Raw genomic sequence first — 23,312 nt, 5'->3', positions numbered from 1 at the left:
CCTTTGAGCTTATAACTCCTACCGTAAATAAAATGGCTTATAAACAGCAGACATGCTATTTTCACAGCAGTAGAAGTTGAGGTGCCCTAAACTGAGACAGGAACTTTACTTATTTGAGAGTTTGATACTCAGTTCATAAGTAGTGACTGTCCATATGCTGTTTATATTACATTATTAAAGAAGATTGTCTTGCATATCAATCTCCCCTTAACCTTTTCAAATAAGAGTATTGAATCTAATGTTGATGATCCTGACCCCTTGGAATTTGATTCAAGATCATTTCTTTTACAGGTGTCATCATAATAGTTGTGTAAAAGTAAAGAAAATTACTATTATATATTGTAGAAATAAGATAGAAATTGAAAAATTTGTTTTTCAGTAATAAGTGTTTTCCTTTGGTGATAGAAAATGAAATCTATTATGTCTATACCATTAATATATGAAATCATTGTTGTGTTGATATAACTGTTTTTGAAAGTCAACACTTTTTTCTGAGTTTTCTGACTATCACCTGGTTTGATATTAAAAAATGAATTTCTGATTAATGCTCTTCGAGTTTATGCAAATAAGTCAATAATTTTTAATTGCTTATCAAATTTTTAATGTTAGTATTTCTTATGTTCCCTGGTAGCTGATGATGAGCCTTACTTCAGTTTAGAGGCTAAATTCTAAATTACAATGGGACATCAAACTTAAGTCAGAGAAATAAAAGATATTCTATACCAGCTAAAATAAGAAAATGAAACCATGTTTGATACATGCTTCAATAATAATTATAGTAGTAGTACTAATTACCTGAAAGGTACCTGCCTAGTGTGCTGCACTATATTAAAATACATTGCTTACACATGATTTAATAATAAGGCTCCCAGGTGTTTAGCATCACTTAACTTGCTTTGTTAATAAGAAATTTACAAAGACAGCTGAACAAAGCTCATAGGCACTCATGAACTCTAGTTCAACAGCTGTGGAACCTTCATGGGATTCAAGCAGGCATTCTGTATATGGGAGACAACTGCATAGCTTAGTCTATCTGAGTGACCCCTGGCAGTGTGAATCCTTGGTGCATCAGCAATCTTTTTGGAGCCCATTCCTTATGGTGGAATGCAATGCTTAGCCTTAAGGCAGGGGGGCGAGGCTTGGTCCTGCCTCAGCTTAATCTACATTCTTTGTTGATTAACCATTTGAGAGGAGAGGATGGTGGGTGGGATAGAGGGGGAGTCTAGGGAGAGGCAGGAAGTGGGATGGAGTGGAGAACTGTGGTTGGAATGTAAAATGAGATAAAATAATACATCTAAAAATTAAGACTCAATGACCAAGTCATATATAATTTATAGGTATTGTAGTGATGGCCTTTGCAGGACTGGATCACTCTTATTTCAAAACCTGTATGTCTATAACCAACTATAACCTATGAAGTCATCTCTCAGGACCCAAAGGGTACCTTCTAGGGGCACGAGTCCATTAAATAAAAACAACATTTTATTATAGTTTATCCAAGATATTTATGTTTTCAATAATAAATTCCTGACATATAATGCCCTGTTTGAAGTGAATTAATTCTAGGTAACTAACTGTTCTGTATCTTTGGAGAGGACCAATGAGAGTGTGTCTGCATATGTTCAGTACATATGTACTTTTCCTAAAAACATTTTTCATTATTATTATTATTATTATTAGTCCTATTTTTATTTTGATTTCTTTTTCGAGACAGAGTTTCTATGTGAAGCCTTGGGTGTCCTGTAACTTACTTTGTTGAAGAGGCTAGCTTCAAACTCAGGGATCTGCTTACTTCCTCCTTCCAAGAGCTGGGATTAAATTTGTACACCACCATCACCTGACTATTATTTTTTATAATTATTAATAATTAGCCCATATAAGAATAACAACAATAATAGTAATAATTTCTTATGTTATTTCCATAATAATATTATATCCAGGTATCCTATAACTATGATCTGAGTTTGGACAGTTATGTCAAACATGCCTATTTTCAACTTTACTAGTATATATATATATATATACATTGTTAATGTCTCAACCATAAAATTTAAATCAAGTAATCTGTGGCCATGACTGAAGCACAATCCTGGCACCTCTTACCCAATTAGGTGTGCTAGAAAACACTCATCTTTGAGTGACCAATTTCACTTGACATTTAAAGTAGACACATTTAGTATTTAGAATTAAATCTTGCTACATTAACAAGATGTTTACCTCTGATCATAGAATTGTGTTGGAAGAGTAAATTATGTTATAAAGGAATATGTTATTCCTTTACACAGATAGTTTTTATTCTAACCTCTACCTGAAAACAAAAATTAATGGGTTTTTCAAAAAGAGATATATACCTTATTTCTTTGAGATATTTTGCAATTTTTGACTACATCATAATTTTAAAGTCTGTGTTTAGTCATAAACATCTATTCCTGTAAGCATATAACCTGCTCAAATAATGAATACATATGTGAAATTATAGGATTTCGATGCCTCACATCAAAAGACTTTTGGCAGGGAGTGTTGTGTAGTTTAGTACCCCTCAGGGGTGAATAATTTTAAATCAATGACAATGAATGTTATGCTTCTGAAATACAGCGTCTCACAGGACTTTCACAGCAACAGTGGTAAACAAAATGCCATCTGTATAATTGTTCGATATAATTTTCATTCCTTCAGCTTGAAAAGCAGAATATATATATATATATATTCTGCTATATATATCCAGGTTACTCTGAAAAACACTAATAAAATTTACCTGAAACTTCTAAGGTAAAACTGACAGAGTTAAGAGACTGTTTTCAGGTAGGTTTCTTCAAGATGTAATCAGGTACCAGTATCTCTTTTGTGATCCCACTCTTCAGTTGAGTCTGAAGGTCTGCAGCTTTGATAGGGAGGGACCCTCATAATGGTGTGGTGTGTCCTTCAGGACAGGAATACCTTCTCTTTCAATATCCAAAGCTCAGTGCCTCCCACGGACTGGAACTGTTTAAGGCTGAAAAAGAGCTGTGGGAATCAAAGATGTTCCCCTTAAAGGAGACTCTCTTTAATCTCCATTTAATCTGTAGCTGCAGTCTAAGGTTTTGCAAAGACCCATGGTATTTTCTCTGCATGAAATGCTATGAAACACTATTCCTGGCTATGAACTAGCTGTTTGATACCTGAGGACTGATTATATATTCATTTCCCTCTTCATTATATGTTTTTAGCACAGAAATAAATGTTCCTTCCGGTCTGCTGTTGAAGTTTTGACATGCCTGTAAGCATTCTTTCTGAGATTTATTTTTGAGTAAACAACAGGCATGCAGACCTATCTTTTGGTTGACAGCCACATCATAGACAAAAAAATTTCAAAAGTGCCATAGCATAGAAGCCACACATATGACTTTTACTTCCTTAGCAATAATTAGATTAGCCTGTGACTACTAAGAAAATGTTATTTCTTCAGAGTACACATGCAATAGGGAAGAAAATTTGAGATTAGGGTGTCATCGATGTCAACTTCACATGGATATCCATTCCTGGCTTACAGATCATCAAATCCTTGGTGTAGAATCACATGGCAAAGCTAGAAAGCCCTAGTATCTTCTAGGCTTATCATGCCATGAGTCATGCCAAGGGCCTCCATCTTCACAACTTTATTTCAAATGATTACATTAATTTTGTTTGGTATGAGTCCTAGTAAAATTTAGAATAAATGATATTTAGAATTTTGTGAAAAGTTTATGTTTGCATTAAATATAATGTATAAGGATTATACAATAATATACTGCTCTAGGAAAATATTTTTAAAGAATTTTAACTCAATATGTTTATTCACAGTGTTGCAATATTCATATTATACATATATAAGATACTTATATATTTCAAGAATAAGAGAAAGTGTGAGTTGTTAATCTGATGCCACAATACTATTGATATACTTTTTAAATTATAGAAAGTAAAACATAGATTCTATATTATGAGGCCAATTTTATTGTAAGGGATAAAAAACACACAGAATTACAAAAGTATTGCACAAAATTAAAATGTAGACATCAAGTAAACATTCTCAGGATAGCCATTATGTTTGTTTAATTACAAAGTAGGATAATGAAAAAATCCCCTTGAATCAATTGTTTAAAAGTTAAGAAAGATATAATAATGATCTCAAGCAGGAAAGTTAAGAGAACCAAATCTTTAATTATTCAAAGTACAACAAAATAGAATGGAAAAAATAAAAGCTCAAAGAATGACACATGTATAAGTATCATCATATAGGATATACTCAACATATAGTTGCCAGTTGAGTGAGTAAGTCAGTCAATAATATTATATATATAATAGATATGTATATACATATATGCATATGTACACACATATATATGTATATTTGCTCAGAAAGAGCTGATAGATCCAGAAACTGTTTTTAGATTGTGTACATAGAGGAATATTTAGAAATAGGAAATATTTCATAACAGGTAAAGGACAAAAAGTGACAGACTTGTTTTTGTTTTTTTTTTTGTAAAAATAAAATCAAAATAGTTATACCTTTGAGATCACATACATTAGCCTAATATCATGAAAAGAAAAACAACAAACATGAAGTCTTGAAAATCGTTCTCATCTATGCAAGCATAAGACATAATGCATTCAGAATAATATATTAACTAAACTTCTGAAGAACATTGCTTCTTTGTGGTAGGGAAAACCAAGGTGATAATCTCTGTTATCTAGAGTTTGTCTGATTTTGGAGAAAAATATAGCAGCAATATAAATCACTATGATGATGTAGATACATATGAAGAATAAATTAAACAGACTGAAGAGATCAAATGTTTCCTCACATATGTTTTAGTATGATAATCAGTGAAGACATCTATGAAGGGAAGTTTTAAAGAAAGGGCAGCTACAAGCAAGGAATATGGTGATTTAATCATCTGAGGAATGAGACAACAAATCAGAAGTTTTATGATGAACTGTGGAAGGTGCAGAAAGGCTAGATGAGAAATCCTGAACTTCCTGCAATGAAGCCTGGACAGTACTCCCGTTTCATCACACATATAAGTGTTTTCTCTGCTTTGAGCTGTAAAAACGGCTGCACAAGGTCACAGAATCTATATATTTAAAGTGGTAGTTGCAAATTTTTACAACTTTGTGCCAGTTTTAGCAACCTATGGGCTCAGCAGATCTTTTGAAATGGCACTTACAAATTGTACTTTTACCTATTTTGATTTTGCAAAAATATTTCTTAAAAAATCTTGTTTTACTGGATTCCCCCCCCTTGTATTTAATTGGTGTATATACTTTCTACATTGTATTGGGATTTATAAAAACATGTAATACAAGTTTACAGTATAATTTGAACAAATAGTACGAAACAATACTCTATCCTCCCCTCTTCTTACCTCCACTCCTTACACTCCCCTTTCTTTTCCTAGAATCTTCATTTTTGTCTTGCCATAACAGTATACACTTTTTACATATTTATGGAGTCTTATAATTTTTGTTTGGGATTGACATTTTGACATAAATATAATAATTAGTTAAATACATTTTACTGCAAACGATACAATTTTATCTCTTTTAATAATAAATAAATTTCAATTTTATTTTATTCATCAATTAATAGACATTTAATTTTGTTTGATAACATTATTTTTAGTAATACAGAACCAAATTTCATTAGACTCGTTAAGCTTTGAATATTATAAATAATAGAAAAGAAGATGTGAAGCAGACTCAAGAAAATTTTATGTTTAATATCACATAAGAATTTGGATTTGGGGGAATTGGAAATTATGATTGACAAGGATAGAAATTTTAGTTTGAAATTTTCTAATAAAATAATTATATGGTGAATCATGATGTATTAAAGAAAAAAATAAAAAATAACAAGAAATTAGGACATACATGTTAATGAAAATTTGATAACAGATATCAAAAAGCTGTCGAATTCCTTATGAAAACTTGCCAAAATTATCAATAGTTATTATTTTAAATACAAACAACATGTTCATGCTTTGATTTCCATTTTTCTGAACTCCTTTTGAAAATTTCACCAAATTACTTATGTGGATATAAAGAGAAAATCCACATTAATAAATAAAATGTATTTCTCAAATTCATAGGAAAAATTTAAATATTTAAAAATAAATATTGACAGAGCTAGACAAAAAATTTATGTTTTTATAACATAAAAATTATAAGATTAACATTTTGACTGTAAGTGTCAAGTAATAAAATCTATTAATGGCCTTTACAAATGGCCGCATAGTAAGATGAAAACATTCTGAAGAATGTATATGGAAAATAGAATATAGAAGTTGTTGGTGACTAATTTTGTGGTCTTGGTGTGAATTTTTATGTTTAGAGAGCTAGGAGGCTAACACTTTGTTGCAGGAGGGAAGCAAGGGAATTCTCCTAAAACTGAATTTCAAGATCATCTGCAACACTTTTACTTAGGCTAATGTAATTGGATCTGGAGTAGATAGATGATAAAGATTTGAAAGGACTAAAGTTTTCCTTATGGACCCTGTGTTGGCAGAGCTGTTTCGCTACACACATACATCGTACTATGTGGAATCTGTTTGCAACAGAGTTGATGTTTGTTAGGGGCTCCTGCTCTCAGGGCGTTTAGTGAACTATAAAATTTTAAGATAATTTAGAGACTCTTACTTAGGAAATTGGATGATGGATAGTTACCTAGACCTGAAAAACTCTGGGAAGAGTGGTGCAGCCTGTATTTTAAAGACTTTTTCTAATTTTTTTCTTAGTTGTTTTCTGGCTTAATTACCGTAGTTATTTTAATAATATCTTACTCTAATATAATGTTAATTAATATATTGCTTTGTCCTCTCTCAGAAGAATTCAATATATTGAAATATTTACAGATATTGGCTGTGCTGCATAGGAACTCTACTTTCTTTGGTACCCTTTGGCCTCTTGAATTTAAAATATTCTATAATCTTAATGACTTTTGTATATACCCTGAGAGCATCACTGGATAGTGCTATAAGTTTTATTTTGTTCTTCAACGTTTAAATATATTTAGTAAGCTCACTAGAAACAAAACATTTCACCCTTATATTAGTACATTTTGATGTTCTTTTCTTGACAAGAAATTCAAATCTGTGATGACACTGATATGTCTGACAAAACCTGATGCAATAGGAAGATGTGAGCTATGTAGGAGGCTGTCATATACTGTGCAGGAGTTAGATGGAAAAGGCTATGTAAATGCTTGAGGAGGGTATCAGCGCCCCAGCTTTCCCCATCTGCTTATTATATTCTGTTTTTAATGAGATGAAAAACTGCCTCTGCCTAGTAGTCCTGTTATGATTCACAGGTTCCTCGTGAGCAAAGAAACAATGGGCCAACCATAATAGACAGAAATATTTAAAATCGTGATCTGGAACAAAGTTGCCTCTTTTAAAGTTAATTTTGCCATATATTTGTGATGAAAACTGGTAACTTACTACAATGCAAGCATTCACTCAAGATTATTTTTTTTTACATATAGAAAATCATTTTAGCCAGCATGATGGTTATGCTTTTTAATAAATTCTGTTAGTTTTACTTCATCTACTATTATTATTGGATGAATATTTTGACTGGATATTACATCCTGAGTTGACACAGTTTGGTTTACTGTTTCTATGAAAAAATGCCTTCGCCAAACATGCTTGAAATAGAAAGGTTGTATTTAGTTTATAATTCTAGATTACATTCTATCATTGCAAGGCACCAAAATGCTTAGCACTTGGGACAGAGATTCACATTAATCTATAGACAAAAGCAAAAAAAAAAACTGCATTGAATTTGTGGTCAAAATCAAGGAGCAATGCATCAAATGCAGTCAAAAGCAATGAACAATGAATGAATACAAGCATGCGACTGTTCAGCTTGCTTTTTCTTATCATATAAAATACAGGACCTGTTGCTAAGTAAGGGTACCAAAACAATAGGCAGGCCTGTCTGCTTCCATTAATACAATCAGACAATTTCCCAAAATCCTGAGGACAATCATGCATTATCTAGGCAGTATATCAATGAGATTATTTCCTAGTGATTAGATTGGGTCAGGCTGACAATTAAAACTGACCATTACACTGCTCAATAAATCCTTTTCTCTAATACTGAAATTTACTACTAAGGTGTACTCCTTTTAGTCTGTAATTTCAAATGAGAGATATGCAGTTATTCAAATAAATGTTCTAATACATAATACTATGTAGTTTATGCTTGTACTCTTTCTCATTTTTCTACATTTTCAGATATCAGAAATGCAATTTTGAGGTTTCTTATTTTTACTTTCTTTTGTATATTTATGGTTTTTCAAAAACATTTTTTGTTATATTTTATTTCAATGAGTCCAAGTTTTTCCTACTAAATATTTGTATTTGTTTTTAGGGAGTCCACAGGTTCTATGAGTGTTACCTTCTAGTTTTTGCCTTACACATTTCTCTTTTATTAGAAGCATTTTTGTATTGTTCACAAACTAGCATTTGATTGTTCTTAAAGTATTGTTTTTGCTATGATTTCTTTAAAATTGTTGTTCTTAAAGAGAATTTCTAGCTGATTGTTGAAATCATTTTTGTGGTGATTGCTATAAAATAATGGTAAGATTATTCTAATCTCTCATTCATCTCAGCAGTGATGATTTTTTTTTCATTCTTGTAATGGCTCTGAACTTTGCATGATGAATGATACAGTGCCCATTTTAAATACTGCATTGTAAGCTACTGGGTACTGCTACACTTTTAGTGACTCCATTTTTGAGCTGTGTGATGAGGGTTCATAGGCTGATTATCTTCAGATTTTTTGCTGGAGAATTCTACATGGCCTTGGAAAGAGAAAGCCCTGATTTCACACCTTGTAAATGTATATAAGGGAAGTACAGCTGCCTGCAAGCTTTTCTCATATACTCAATGAAATCAAAACATTGACTAATATTACCTTATTGTGCATAGCAAGGCATGTAATCTAAGTTTTTCGCTGTGCCTCTATTGACCACACAGTATGAGAGAAGTAGAGTGTCAAGTATCTCACCTTTTTTACATGATGGAGAAATCTCAAGTTGTCATCAGGTTGGCTGATAAAACTTGTGCAGTAATAAATATCAACTTGGCAGAATAAAGAAAAGTGTAAGCATCTTTTATCTTACCACATTCTTCAAAAAATATCAGTAGTTCTCCTATACACAAAGATAAAGAAGCTGAAAAAGAAATCAGAGAATCATCACCTTTCACAATAGCCACAAATAACATAAAATATCTAGTAGAAACACTAACTACAAAAGTGAAAGACCTATTCAGCAAGAAGTTTAAGTATTTGATGAGAGAAATTGAAGAAAATACCAGAAAATGGAAAGATCTCCAATGCTGTTGGATAGGTAGGAAAAACATAATAAAAATGGTTTTCCTGCCAAAAGCAATCAATAGATTTAATGCAACCCACATCAAATCTCAACACATTTTTTCACAGACCTTGAAAGAACAATAATCAACTTCATATGGATAAACAAACATACAGAAAACAGGATAGCCAAAATAATCTGTAGAATAAAGAAATATTGACATGGGATTTTCCTCTGTTTGCAGTGATTACCATTAATGAATAAAAAACTGCTTTGAGCCTATAGGAGAGCAGGACAGGGTGGAGTAGAGCTAGTCAGGGAAGACTGGACTGAATGCTGGAAGAAAGAAGGACAGAGTCAGAGAGAAGCCATATAGCTCTGCTTGAGCCAGATCAAGCTTTACCCAGTAAGCCACTACCACGTGGTGATACACACATTAAAAAAATGGGTTAAATTAATGTGTAAGAGATAGCCAATAAGAAGCTAGAGCTAATGGGTCAAGAATGATTTAAATAATACATTTTCTGTGTGGTTATTTTGGTGCTAAGCAGCTGAAAATTAATAAGCTGCTTCCTTCTTACTACAAATTGACATGCAAACATGGTGAATTAAATCCATTTAAAACCTGAGAAAACTTAAAAAGGAGTTCTAGACACAAAAGAACAGAGTTTAGCACAGTTTCTTGGCAGCCACAATTTTTTAGATAGGTTTGTAGCAAGTAAAGTGCTGTAGGGTGCAGTAAAAACTACCTTATTTCTTTAAAAAAAAAAACAAAAAAATAATATCGTGGCTTCCTGGTTTGCCAGCACAAACTGCTCAGGCTCTTTTGGGATATTCGGTTATAGAGCATTTAAATGGGGTTTGTGGATAGTGTATTGCAAGTTACTTGGTTACCAGAGTTGAGGTGGTGAGGATGGCTCTCATCCAGCAGTCTCAGGCACTAACAGAATTCCTCCATGTTGGACTGTGCAGAGCAAGGAGGACATACTATATATACTCTAGTAATGCTGCAGCTTAAATTTTTAAGAAACACTTAACATTTTAAGTTCCTGGATAGTAAAAAAATACAAAAAATACAGATACACAATAAGACACATTCAGACATAAAAGACCTCTAAACGGGTTATAGTGTTGGATAAATATTCAAAGGGTTGGGAGAGAGATGAAAAAAGCATAGAGAGTTATAAAAAGAAGTTAATGGTTTTTGAAATTAAAACAAAGTCTTTAAAGAGATAAGAATACAGACATTCATGGATTAAAGGAGTGAAGATAATAAAATAAATATTAAAAAGTAATAGAGTAGTAATAAGCCCTGTAAAGATGGAACATACACAGAGAGTCTTAATTATGTATATTATTGTGTTTTCTTTAAATTTTTTGAGTGTGAATCAAATAGAAAGAGACATTTCATTGTACAGGCTGATAAACTAAGCCAACATATATATTATAAAGGTATCTTGACTTCAGAACTCGGGTCTAAGGATATGTTGCTTTGGAAAAGAGGTTCTTTTCTTTCCACAGAGGATGAGAACTAGTGAATTCATTCCAGGCTAATGTGATTTGATGAACCAAGACTATCTGAAAGGTTGCCTTGAACACCCCTGAGAAATTATATAACACAATAAACAGCAGGAAGAAGTTTGGACAGAACTTCGCCCATGTTCCTAAATATTGTTGATAAATGTTCTTTTATATATAAAGAGGAGTATGCTATAGAAATTTGCATGACTATGGAATTTTGTTTATTGATGCAAATTTAAGGTCAATTTTTTATGCTGTGCATATATGTTTTTGATCTTGATTAAGACTTTATTAAGAGAGGGCCTTGGACATTACCCTCTCTGAGGATTGAATCGGGGTAGGGTGAGAGTGTGTATGGGAATGGGAGGAGGAAAAAGAGTGGGAACCTGGATTGGTATATATGATGACAAATGATAGTTTGTTTTCTTGTTTTAAATAATATAAAATAAAACTATAAAAAATGAAACAAAGCCAGAAAACAAACAAAACAAAAAAGGAAAATGAACCTAACAGTCAAGTCTCTATGCATGCTATTGAGTAGTTATATTAGGTTACCTGAGTTGGGGGAATTCATCAAACCATGGGCTGTATCAAACTAAGGTCATGAATCTATAAATAGAAGGAAAGGATTTGAGAATGAGTGCTCCTTGATCACTGCCACCTCACTGAATGCAATGTGTCAAGCTGTCTCAAGCGCTTCCAATGACTATCCCAACATGATAGACTTCATTTTTGAATCATGAGCCAAAATAAATTTTCCTTTCCTTATGTTGTTTATGTCACATTTTCTTTAACCAAGAAGAAAAACAGCTAAATCAGACAATTAAAAAAAGAGGACTACAGTATTTGACTTGAACTTCCTCATTTAGTCTCACATCAATCATTCAAATATTTTACATCATCACAGGGGCTCAGAGACATAACCTATTTATAATTAATGTAAGCCCCCGTGTGTTTCTTTGGGGCTGAATGGCTAGGGAAGCAGGCAGAATGGGAACTCTGTCTACAGGAGAGAAATTAGACCTACTGTGTTCTATAAAATTAGAACACTGGCTGATTTCCTAGTCAGAGAGCAGCTCAAATTTTCAGGACTTTTCTTGATGGCAAAATAGCATCACTTTACTAACTACATTTGCAAGGTAGAAGATGGTGGTTATATGTGTCACTCATATAAAAGGCTTGAAGGAGACTATTCTGCATACTAACATTCTATGAACTAGAAATTGGAGTACTGCTGACTACTGCCACAGAAATAATGTTAAAATTTTTTCTTTATTTTGGGGGAGAGGATAATTTTGGGCGCTTGTAGCTATTTTCTGGTTCAATGATGAAAGATGTGTTTTTGGAAAAAGTTTTTCTTTTCTTAATCAACATGATACTTTTGTTTCTCTTATTATGGAAATATGTGAGTACATTTCACTCATCTTGATGAGTGTGGTAGAGTAGTGGATTTCTTTGATTTATTTTTCTTTTTCCCCTTCCAATTATTTGGACCGATTTCCTGCACACAATTTATTGGGTGATACTAACACTGCTTATAGAATGTCCATAGATTATCAAAATGAATAGAATATAATGATGTCACTCCCATGGTTATAATTTAAATAAATTTTAATTTTTTAAAGAAAAATACAAAATAATTAAATATGGCTGAAAAGATCACTTAAGTACATCTAACCCTATCTGTCTTCATTTTTACTTTGTTTAGAAAAAAAATGATGCTTGTCTTTGAATAGTTATTTCTAGCCTTGCTTCTTTTAGACTGTCCTTTCAGGCAAGAGAAAGATTCTCTCCTCAGTTTCTATATTGAAATTGTTCATTATGTGTAAACAAACTTGACTTTGGTTTTTCTTTTAGTTAGTACATGGTAAGTAATATATAGTATTGGGGAAAACTGGAATTTTGTTAGATATTTAAAACTTTGAATTCTGTTTCAAACCAACTAGAAAAGTAACTATTTTACTTTCAAATTAAGATTATTACCTTCCTGTGTAAAGGACCAAAGCGTATGATTCTACATTACTTCTTCAGTCCTTATGTTTTCTGCTATAATATTAATATTAAGTGTTACCCACCTTTCAGGAGATTCAGAGATACATGTAGAAGAAGACTTGACTCCCACAACAACCATACTTAATGGAAAGAACAGTGGAATGTGTTCAGTACCGACTGGCTAAATAAATGCTTCTGATGACTTGAGCTGTGATTCTGGCTTAAGTTTTGCCAACCCTTCTGGATTTCTTCTGGCTTTGTATTAATCACAAAAAATTCTGTGTTATAAGTAGAATGCACATCTCAGATAAATACTAACCATCTTAATATAACTGCATCATATTTCTGAGTTTCATTTTATAGACCTATTTGAGTTTTATATACTTTGGTTAATAAAGAATCACCAATGAAGAAGAAAATATAAAATAAGATTATATGATGATTATATTTATGCAAATAGGGTAAAATAATGCTTTTCAATATCAATGCTATGATTTTTTTGATTTCTGTATAATTTATTATTTAATTTTAGTACTAATTGAATAATGAAAAAAATATTTTTCTCCATCCCACATCTTACTAACTAGTATTTGAATTCCTGAAACACTGAGTTCTAGCTTTAAATATTTTCTATCTTTGCTACTTCTAGTGTTCTTATCTAAATTTTAAACCTTACTTACATTTCCTAGTCTAGAGTCAGTTATTACCTGTCTCCTTATGGACCCTTGTAATTGCGTAATTTTTAATTTGTTGAAGAAAACATTATTTTATTATTTATTGCCAGTAGATCCTCAGTGTGCATATGCTAAGCAGCATCTCAGTACTAAACATAAGCAATTGTCATTGGAAGATCATTGAGGTATTGCATACATATAATTGTAAACATCAAATTTCTCCAATTTAGAGATGCAAGGTTTCAGTTGACCAATTTGTCTGCTCTTTAAATTATGTTACTTGTGACTAGAGAAGCAAATTACTTTTCTGTTGACTGAGGTTTCTGTTCTGTCCAGAAACGCAGCTGTTCAGTCTAAAGAAATATACTGAGGTCTACAATAATTATAAGCTGACTGGCCTAGTATCTCAGGCTTCCTAGTAACTCTTATAACTTACATTAAGCCATAATTTTTGTCTGCGTTGCCCACATGACTTGGTACCTTTTTTGGTGAAGCAGTCACATCTTGTTTGATCTATGTCTGACTTCCTCTCTCTCTGGGTGATGACTGCTGACTAAAACTTTCCTTTTACCAAAATTCTCGATGCCATGCCTATATTTCTTGCCTTATAACCGTCACCTCACCTAAATTTCCTGACTGGCTATGGGCCAATCAGCAGCTTATTGAAAATAATACAAGTGACAGGATAAAAGTCCATTGTCCTAAAGCACTTTTCCAATGAAGATATAAAAGTGTTGAGATAATCATGCTAAGCATGACTATCCTGACACTTGTCTGTTGCTACAATGATGCTGCAAGCAACCAAGAAACCTCAGGAAGCACACAAAAATAAATGCATAGTAAGATCATGACTCTATAATCAATTAATGAAGTCATTGAGACTGTCATGCCTTGGCTGGTGTTACTTATATATTTGGATTCAGCAGTGGACTAGTCATTATGCATGGGTTTTAGTCAAGGTAACATAAGTGGTCCATTTCTACTTCAAGTCTTGTGTGTGAATGAAATACTCCAAAGTGTATGTTGGCTTAGAAAAGTCAGTAATTGAGGCTATATTTATAAATAAACAAAGTGCTTTGCTTTCTGTTTCTTTCCTACTTAAATTTTTGAACTTCTGTTATCCATAAAGTGACAATGTAAAGAACTGAATCAGGACATAAAGAATGTCTATCCAGAATTAGAAAGTTACATTTCAAATGGAGTAATATAAGGAAGTTGAGCCAAAGATATCAATGCAATCAATTTCCAAGAACAATTCGATAATTGAATAGTGGATTCTTGCTCCTGTATTTTATTTGTCTACCAAACATACCAAAATTTACACACCTTTCCATAGATAGGCCATATTTACCTTTATTTTAGAGAAGTATATTCACACAAAATATGGGTAAGGATCTCAATGACACTGAACTCCTTGTGATGTTCACAAGTTTTCAGGGGAGATGAAAGATGGAGGTGGTAGGAAATAGAAGTAAACAGAGTTATCATTCACTAATGCTTGGAGAAAATACCTTCTAGACAGAAGAATATGAGAAAGTATGAAACCAACTTTTGGCATGGGAAAAATGTTTGTATTTCTCAAACAGTCTGCAAGGAAGTTTCCATAAAAGCCACATCTAAGTGTGGGGTGCTTCTCATTATAGACTTTATAGCTTTGAATCAGTTGAATGGCACTGGAAGTTGGTAAATGGGAGCCAAGATCAGTGGAAATAGCCACAAATGTTTGAAGATATATGTGAGATCTCTGGCTAACAACCTTAAAAAAAGTAACACACTTCTGAACTAGGATTCTTATTTGTCAGCCTGTGGTAACTAAAAGGAGCATTATTTCCCTATTATTAAGTAATGTAGGTTTTATGAAACTTACAAATAGGAAGTTTTAAAATCTCTTTGTTGAAGTATCTTTAATATTTGTTATCCAACTTCTATTTCTTTCTTTACTGATCCTTTCCCATCATCTTTCATTCTATCAAACCCTTCCTATTTCATTAACCCCTTTGTATAGAGACAATTAGTACTCAGTTTTTTTATTAAGTTTTATTGAGCTCTACATTTCTTTCTGCTCCCCTCTCTGCCCTTCCCCTCCCCTTCAATCCTCTCTCAAGGCCCCCATGCTCCCAATTTACTCAGGAGAACTTGTCTTTTTCTACTTCCCATATAGATTAGATCTATGTATGTCTCTCTTAGGGTCCTCATTGTTGTCAAGTTGCTCTTGGATTGTGATTTGAGGATTGGTTTTCTTTTAGTTATTACTTTTAATGTATTAATTTTTATCATCTAGTGAATTTTGTATTGTTCTTCAGATCTCTTTTGATTAACTGTTCTGGTTTTGATATTTTCTTAATTTTTTTCAAGAGAGAGAATAGAAAAGACAGTGAAACAATGGTATAAATGTGAATAATGGACCACAACTACACATAATCATTCAGCACACTCATCACTAAATAACTCTCTTAACACGCATTTAATAAATACCTCTATTTATCAGAAAGCAAATTTTGGAATTTCTCTTGTTTTAAAAAACATTAAACTTACTTAAAATAAAAAGATTCATGTGAAAATTCATACAATAAGGCAATCTGCCGAAATGTTAATTGTCAAAATGAAATATTCATACCAAGTTGGAATTTTTACAAATTAATGAGACATTGCTAAATTTAAGAATCACAATGGCATGACTATAACTTTTCTTCAAAGTAATATTTTAGTTGTTAATTTATAAAAAGCACATTTTGAACAATTGTAGACTCTTCAAAAGTGGTTACTAAATTATGTAAGTATTTATGAACCCATCTACCTGAGAGCCCTGTGAATTTAAAACTATGGGAGAGAAGAACTTTTCATTTTATTTATTTACTTATTTATTTATTTTATTATGTATACAATATTCTTTCCTTGTGTATGCCCGAAGGCCAGAAGAGGGCACCAGATCTCATTACAGATGGTTGTGAGTCACTTTGTGGTTGCCAGGAATTGAACTTAGGACCTTTGGAAGAGCAGGCAATGCTCTTAACCTCTGAGCCATCTCTCCAGCCCCCAGAACCTTTCATTTTATTGTTTTATTTTTCTTTGTTTATATGTGACATCTTTGAATATTTGAGTGAAGATGATGAATCCCTATCAAAACTTGCTTACCAATTCAGAAGCATCAATAACTGATCTGGTTTTGTTTGTTTGGTTTTTTTTTTCATGACATGTTTTTTTTCTCATTGAGATATATTTGAGATATTGTTGATTTTATGGAAATTGAAGGCATTATATTATGACTCTCCACAGTAATATTTTTTACCTATTCATATTTATTTTTGATTCAAATATTATTCCAGGTGGGTAAGTATGGGGTAAGGATGTCTCTCGATTTAATCAGTGAAGTTCTCAGTACAATATTAGAAAGTACCTTACTGCATGTTTTGATGCATTGCTCCTGAAAGAAAAGATATATACCTTGGTTTAGTGTGAAATGCCTTTTCAGAAAACATTTGAATTGGATAGAAACAGTTTTGACATGTACTTGAAGAGTATAACTGCTCCAAATGACAGCTTTTAATCAGCATGATAAATAGCAAAGGTCTGTAAATGGTATCAAATAATTTCTAAAACTGAAAACTAATTTTCCACTCCCACTGCTAGCAAATTTGTCAACTACACTTTGAAAGAACCAAAACATCTGCTCTTAGAAGCTGTGCAAACTCACCCAGTAAATGATGCATTATTTTGTTTTCAGATATACATTCATCTCATTCCTAATTTAGAATATTTATGAAGCTCTGAGATCAGATCCTGATTGAAAATTGTGTTCAGTTCACCATAGAAGTTTTGTTGGTTAAACTTTTGCTTTTAATTCTGTTATCTTCTTCGTTTTGTACTTCTTTTTCACTGTACTGCAGAAGAGTAAGTAGATTCATTCTGTTTTCAAGTTTAAAAATATATTTATTGTAGGGGAGGAAATAATCTTGTTCATCTCAAAGCTCATAGTCCACATTGGGGAGAATCATGGCAGTAACTCAAACAGGAACTTGAAACAGAAACCATGGAGGAAGATTGCTTGCTGGCTTACCAAACTCAGCTTGTTTTCTTACCTGGGTTAAGACAACCTGAGCAGGGGAAAGACTATCAAAAAAAGGGGGGGAGGCTGAACCCTCATGCACAAATTAACACTCAAAAGAGGTAGCAGACATGCCCACCATAAATCTAATCAGCACAATCCCTCAGAAGAGTTTTTCTTTTTTCTGGTACCTCTATATTGTATCAAGTTGAAAATCAAAACTAATTAGGACGCCTACTGAGGAGGGGACAATTTTCCTTAAAGTTGGTCTTAGCCTACTTTGATCCAATCATGTAGCAATAAAATTAGAAAATCATAGGTAGAAGAAAAGTGTTGACTTTTTTGTCCATAAATAAACATGCATGTGACCTCAGGTGGGAAATATGTATTTCAAAAGAAAAACTGAAATCAATATAAATATCACTGCACATATACACATGCACATAATTTTAGTGATTTTTTGAGATTTTTAAATCATTAATACACATAAAAATGTAATATATTGTTAAAACCATAGCACTCAACACTCCTGCTAATAGACTACTAAGTGTCAAGACTTTTAAGTTTTTAGTTACAAGAATACAGATTCCTAGAAAATCAGAAGAAAGTCACTAATTTGAAATATATTTGAAAAAAAATGGCACCTGAAAAAGGCTTTTTTTATAAAATACACAAAGAACTTTTAAAAGACAATGATGTGAAAACAACCTAATTAAAAATACTAAAAGAACATGAACAGGCGCTACATTAAAGAGGATATGCAAATTGAAAATTAGCATTTGGAGGAAACTTGAATCATTTGTCTTTAGGGAAATGAACATACATTGGGATATTGTATTAAGCATATTGAAATGAACAAATTCCGATTGCTGCCTGAAGAAGTATATCTCATGAGTGGACAATCACAGATCCCTGAGTATAATGCAATATCATGAAGAATCATTTTAATTATTTTTTTTTTAAACCCTACATCTCTGAGCTACCAGTCTCCTATTCCTCGCTTTCTGGTGAGTATAGAACATAGACTCAATCCATCTTGCCACACTGGCCTCATGTTAAATCGAACATTGCTTGGTTACTCCTACGTGTTCTGTCACCATTGCCCCATTACATCATTCAGGCAAGACAGAACGTGGGAGTAGGTTTTTGCGACTCGGTTTTGAGAACCTGGCGTTCAAGGTTCTCTTTCCCTATTCTGCAGAGTAGACCCAGATATTATGTAGAGAAAGAGTAGCCCTTGGAGATCAGGGAACCATGTTAAACATGGGAGAAAAGAGTGTAGGAGTCAAGGGGACAGAGGACAACAGAAGAACATAGCTCACTGAATCAGCTTAGTAAGCCTCATATAGACTCACAGAGACTGAAGTGGTGAGCAAGGGTCTTGCACGGCGCTACACCAGGTCCTCTGTGTATGTTATGATTGTTAGCTTGGTGTTTTGTGGGATTGCTAACACTGGAATCAGATGTATCCCTGACTCTTTTGCCTCTTTTAGACTATTTTCCACTTTTTGGGTTGCCTTGTCCGACATCAGTATGAGGACTTCTGCTCTCTGTCATTGTATCTTGTCTTGTACTGTTTGATAGTGGTCTCTTGGAAGCTTGATCTTTTCTGATGAGAAACGGAGGAGGAGTGGATCTGGGTAGAGAGGAAAGGTGTTAGGAGGATTGGAGCGAGGAGACACTGACTGTAGTCGGGATGAATTGTATGAGAAAATGATCTATTTTATTTTATTTTTCCAAAGTTTCCTCTCCCTTCCCTTCTCCCGCATCTTCCCCCCACATAACTCCCATCACACCACCATCCACTTCTTAGAGTAGATTTGTGCTTGGGGCGTCAACAAAGTCTGGCATAACAAGTTGAGGCAGGACAAAGCATTTTCCCATGTCATCAAGTCAGTCATCAAGACTGAGCAAGGTATCTCACCATAGGGAATAACCTCCAGAAACCAGTTCATGCACACCTGGTTCTACTGGCAGCCACCCCACACACACACCCAAATCAAGCCATGTAACTGTTACACACATTCAGAGGGCCTAGTTTGGTCCCATTCCGATTTCCTAGCTGTCAGTCCATGTTGGGAGCCACCTGGAGGCACAGGTGGTCCTGCAGTTTGGAGGTAGCCACGTGGGGCTGAGCACCCTTGCCTGCACATGCTCAGACCAGCAGAATGGCATTAACCAATCAGGACAGCATTCAAGCCTCTCCACCGTTTAAAAGCAACTGCCTCGGGGCCCAACGCTCTCTCTAAGCTTTCTCTCGTCCCTGCTCTATCTTCCCTTCCCCCAATTTTCCTCAAGGGAATGCTCCAAATAAAGATGTGACCAGAGAAGGAATTCTCGTTTTTGGTGGCGTTCATTCCTGCTGGACAGGATGCGCGCCCCGCAACTGGTGCTCGAAACCCCGGGACGCTGAGGGACCCTGACAACTACGCCGGGGGACCCTGAGAAGGAAGTGCCCAGCAACGTGCTGTAAGCCCGGGAGAAAAAGCTGAGATCAGACACCAGGACACAGAGAGCCGTGAATTTCAGAACTCTGAGAACGTGGAGTGGTGAGTGACGTCGGTTGAATTCCTCCAGAAAGGGGAGGAAAAAGAATTTCAAAGGATAGGCCTAAAAAGAAAAGAAAATACAAAAAAAAATCAAAGTTAAGGTATCTGAAAGAAGGTACAGAAAGCAACGGGGAAGAGAAATCCCTTAAGTTCAGTGCAGGAGGAATGTGAACAGCAGCAAAAAAGGCGAGGTAACTAAGGCGGGACTATGAGGACGATGGGGTACGGGAGACCGCGGCTTCCGCTCCTTCTCCGTCCACCTGCGTACTCGCTGATAAGAGACTCGGGGCAACAGTCTCGTAGGGAGGCGAGTTTGATCGTGTTCTAAGACTGCCTTTCCTATTCTTAAAGAGCCACAGAGCTTTTGGAGGTGATTTTCGCCTAATTTTGTTAAGAGAGCTCAGTCTCTGGCTCTCACGTACAGAAAACTTTAACTTTGATTGAGGAAGTAGCCGGCGGTGGTGGCACACGCCTTTAATCCCAGCACTTGAGCTCTGCGTAGCAGCGCCGCTAAAGACCTAAAGACGGAGAGGGGCCAAACTCTGAACTGTGTTTCCATAGCAACATGGGCGGGCGGAGATGAGTTCCCAGAGAACGGGGCTCCGTGCGCGGGCAGACCAGGCAGGAGAAGCCCCCCCACGGGTGGGCGGATGCCCCCCTCATCGGAGCTTGGCGGTGCGAATTCATTGCCTGAGGTGAGGCTGAGGTACAGTTCGCAGTTACGGGATATACCGGCGAGCCCGCGCACAGCCTGGGGCGGAGCCATGCCTTTGGGCCATGCGGAGCGCGCCATAATGGGCTTCAGAGGCGGAGCTGTGGCAGCCGCTGTCCGCTGCTGCCGCCCTCAGCCAAGGTCGCTAAAAATTCAGTCAGATAAAAACATTTATCCCCCAAACATCGCCCCTTTGTCAGCAGGAAGTAGTCAGATGATCGATGGTCTACGCCCATTCTCCCTCAAAGAACTGGTCCTAATTATCATAATAAAGGCGCGTCAACCTGGTTACCATTACCTATTGCCTCTGGCAACGGGTGGAATAAAACAATGCTACCTAGAGGTTTTTCCATCTGAATAGGGGAGCTGGAGAGATGGCTCAGAGGTTAAGAGCACTGACTGCTCTTCCAAAGGTCCTGAGTTCAATTCCCAGTGACAACTGCTTTGGTTTTTAGACATAAGAGGGGGACTACACTACCAGTGACAGCTTCCCCCAGAGAAAGGATTTCTCTTGCATTCTTTACACTTAATTTTTAATTCAAAATTTTGCTGGTACAGGCAAACAAGATTTGCTCTTTGAAACGGAGACATGCAAGTCTCTAAGTTCAAAACCAGCCTATTTCCAGTACTGATTGTGCTGAATTTTTACACTGAGAGTTTTTAGTACTCTTAAATGTTAATTTGGGAGGAGAGTTTTGTTTATGTTTTTCTAGGAATGCTGACATACATCTGGATGCGACCGACCAAAGGGATAAAGAAGAAAGATGACCCAGTGGATGCTGAGTGTCCTGCTGTGGAAGATTCATGCGGAGGCAGCAGAGATGACCTTCTGAGCGGTGCCAAGAGCAGCTGTTTCACACCATCGACTTGAGCAACACCCTGTGCAACCTCTTATCTCTTAACAATTTTCTGACTGACTCTACTTTGCCTTTTCCTTCCTTAGGAATGGGTGGGAGCAGTGATATTCTTGGCATGCTGTGTCTAGGTGGAAGTGCTGTATGTCTTTGATTGGTGTGCTACCTGCTAGCCCAAGTGAGGTGGGACAAGGTCTTTATAACACAGCCTTGGAATGTGTATCCTCACCCCAAGTTTGACTCTCAGCTTCTAAAGAGCTCATAGGCAATTAGCCATGCATAGCCTTTGTACCCTCTAGGGACCAGATAGTCCCACAAAGCATGGAGGAAGGTATGCATAGGCGGAGGGTGTGCAGACACAGCCCTAGCACTCCCAGGGAAGTAGTTGTCCCATTGCACGGGAAGGGTGTGTCTTGCTTTTCTTTTCTTTAATCGGTCCACACATCATGAGGTGGGGACCAGATTGAAGAATAGTTTTGCCTTATTGCTCTTATTAACAAGAGAAGAGGGAGATGTTGGGAGCCACCTGGAGGCACAGGTGGTCCTGCAGTTTGGAGGTAGCCACGTGGGGCTGAGCACCCTTGCCTGCACATGCTCAGACCAGCAGAATGGCATTAACCAATCAGGACAGCGTTCAAGCCTCTCCACCGTTTAAAAGCAACTGCCTCGGGGCCCAACGCTCTCTCTAAGCTTTCTCTCGTCCCTGCTCTATCTTCCCTTCCCCCAATTTTCCTCAAGGGAATGCTCCAAATAAAGATGTGACCAGAGAAGGAATTCTCGTTTTTGGTGGCGTTCATTCCTGCTGGACAGGATGCGCGCCCCGCAAGTCCAGAGTCCACATGCTTCTACAAAGTCAGGTCAGCTGTCTCTGTGGTTTTCCCAATCATGATCTCGATCTCCCCACTTTCTCATATGATCCCTCCTCCATCTCTTCTGCTGAACTCCAGGAGCTCAACCTAGTGCTTGGCTAGAGGATCTCTGCCTCTGCTTCCACCAGTTACTGGACATAGCTTTAATGATGAAAATTAGTGTAGTAGCTAATCTGATGATAAGGGATGGCCAGTTCAGGCACCCATTCCACTGTTGCTAGTATGAAATATATACACATATATATGAAATATATTCTCATATACATATTTTAAAAACAGATTGAAAAATATGAGATCATCAAATTCCAAATCAGTAAAGCCCAATGCTTAAGCAGGTTGGAACACGCATTCACTAAAGTAAGAAAAGAAAAAATAATATAGTAATATGTTATATAATAATATAGAAATATATTCACTAAGGTAAGAAAAGAAAAATAATATAGTAATATATTATATAATAATATATAAACATATATTAATATAAATGCTCTTTAATGTTCCTTAACAAACTTATTATATGATGCAGCAGTAGATCTTCTTGATTTATAGTTCAATGAACTGAAGAGTATTTCATACACACACACACACACACACACATAACCCAGAAAGAAGAATTAGGAATTTCTTCCACTACTGGCACCTCTTAAAAATAAACAAATTTTCCTTCAGTAGAGAGTACTTAAAAATAATTGGCATTATTTAGCACTAAAATAAAAATATCAAGAAATGATAGGTTGTAGAGTAATTTAAATGCCTATAACA

General features: G+C 35.2%; 1 long non-coding RNA gene across 1 annotated transcript; it reads left to right on the top strand.

Annotated features, from left to right (window-relative positions):
- The first annotated feature begins 19,644 nt into the window (after positions 1-19,644).
- Positions 19,645-22,455, top strand: LOC148121164 (uncharacterized). Its single transcript, XR_015738575.1, has 2 exons — positions 19,645-21,864; positions 22,133-22,455. It is a non-coding gene; the product is annotated as an uncharacterized LOC148121164 (long non-coding RNA).
- Positions 22,456-23,312: the final 857 nt, after the last annotated feature.

Source organism: Myodes glareolus, chromosome 8 (genome assembly GCF_982192425.1).
Source record: "Myodes glareolus chromosome 8, mMyoGla1.1, whole genome shotgun sequence".
Classification (NCBI taxonomy): Eukaryota; Metazoa; Chordata; class Mammalia; order Rodentia; family Cricetidae; genus Myodes; species Myodes glareolus.
This window is presented reverse-complemented; position numbering and strand designations above follow the sequence as displayed.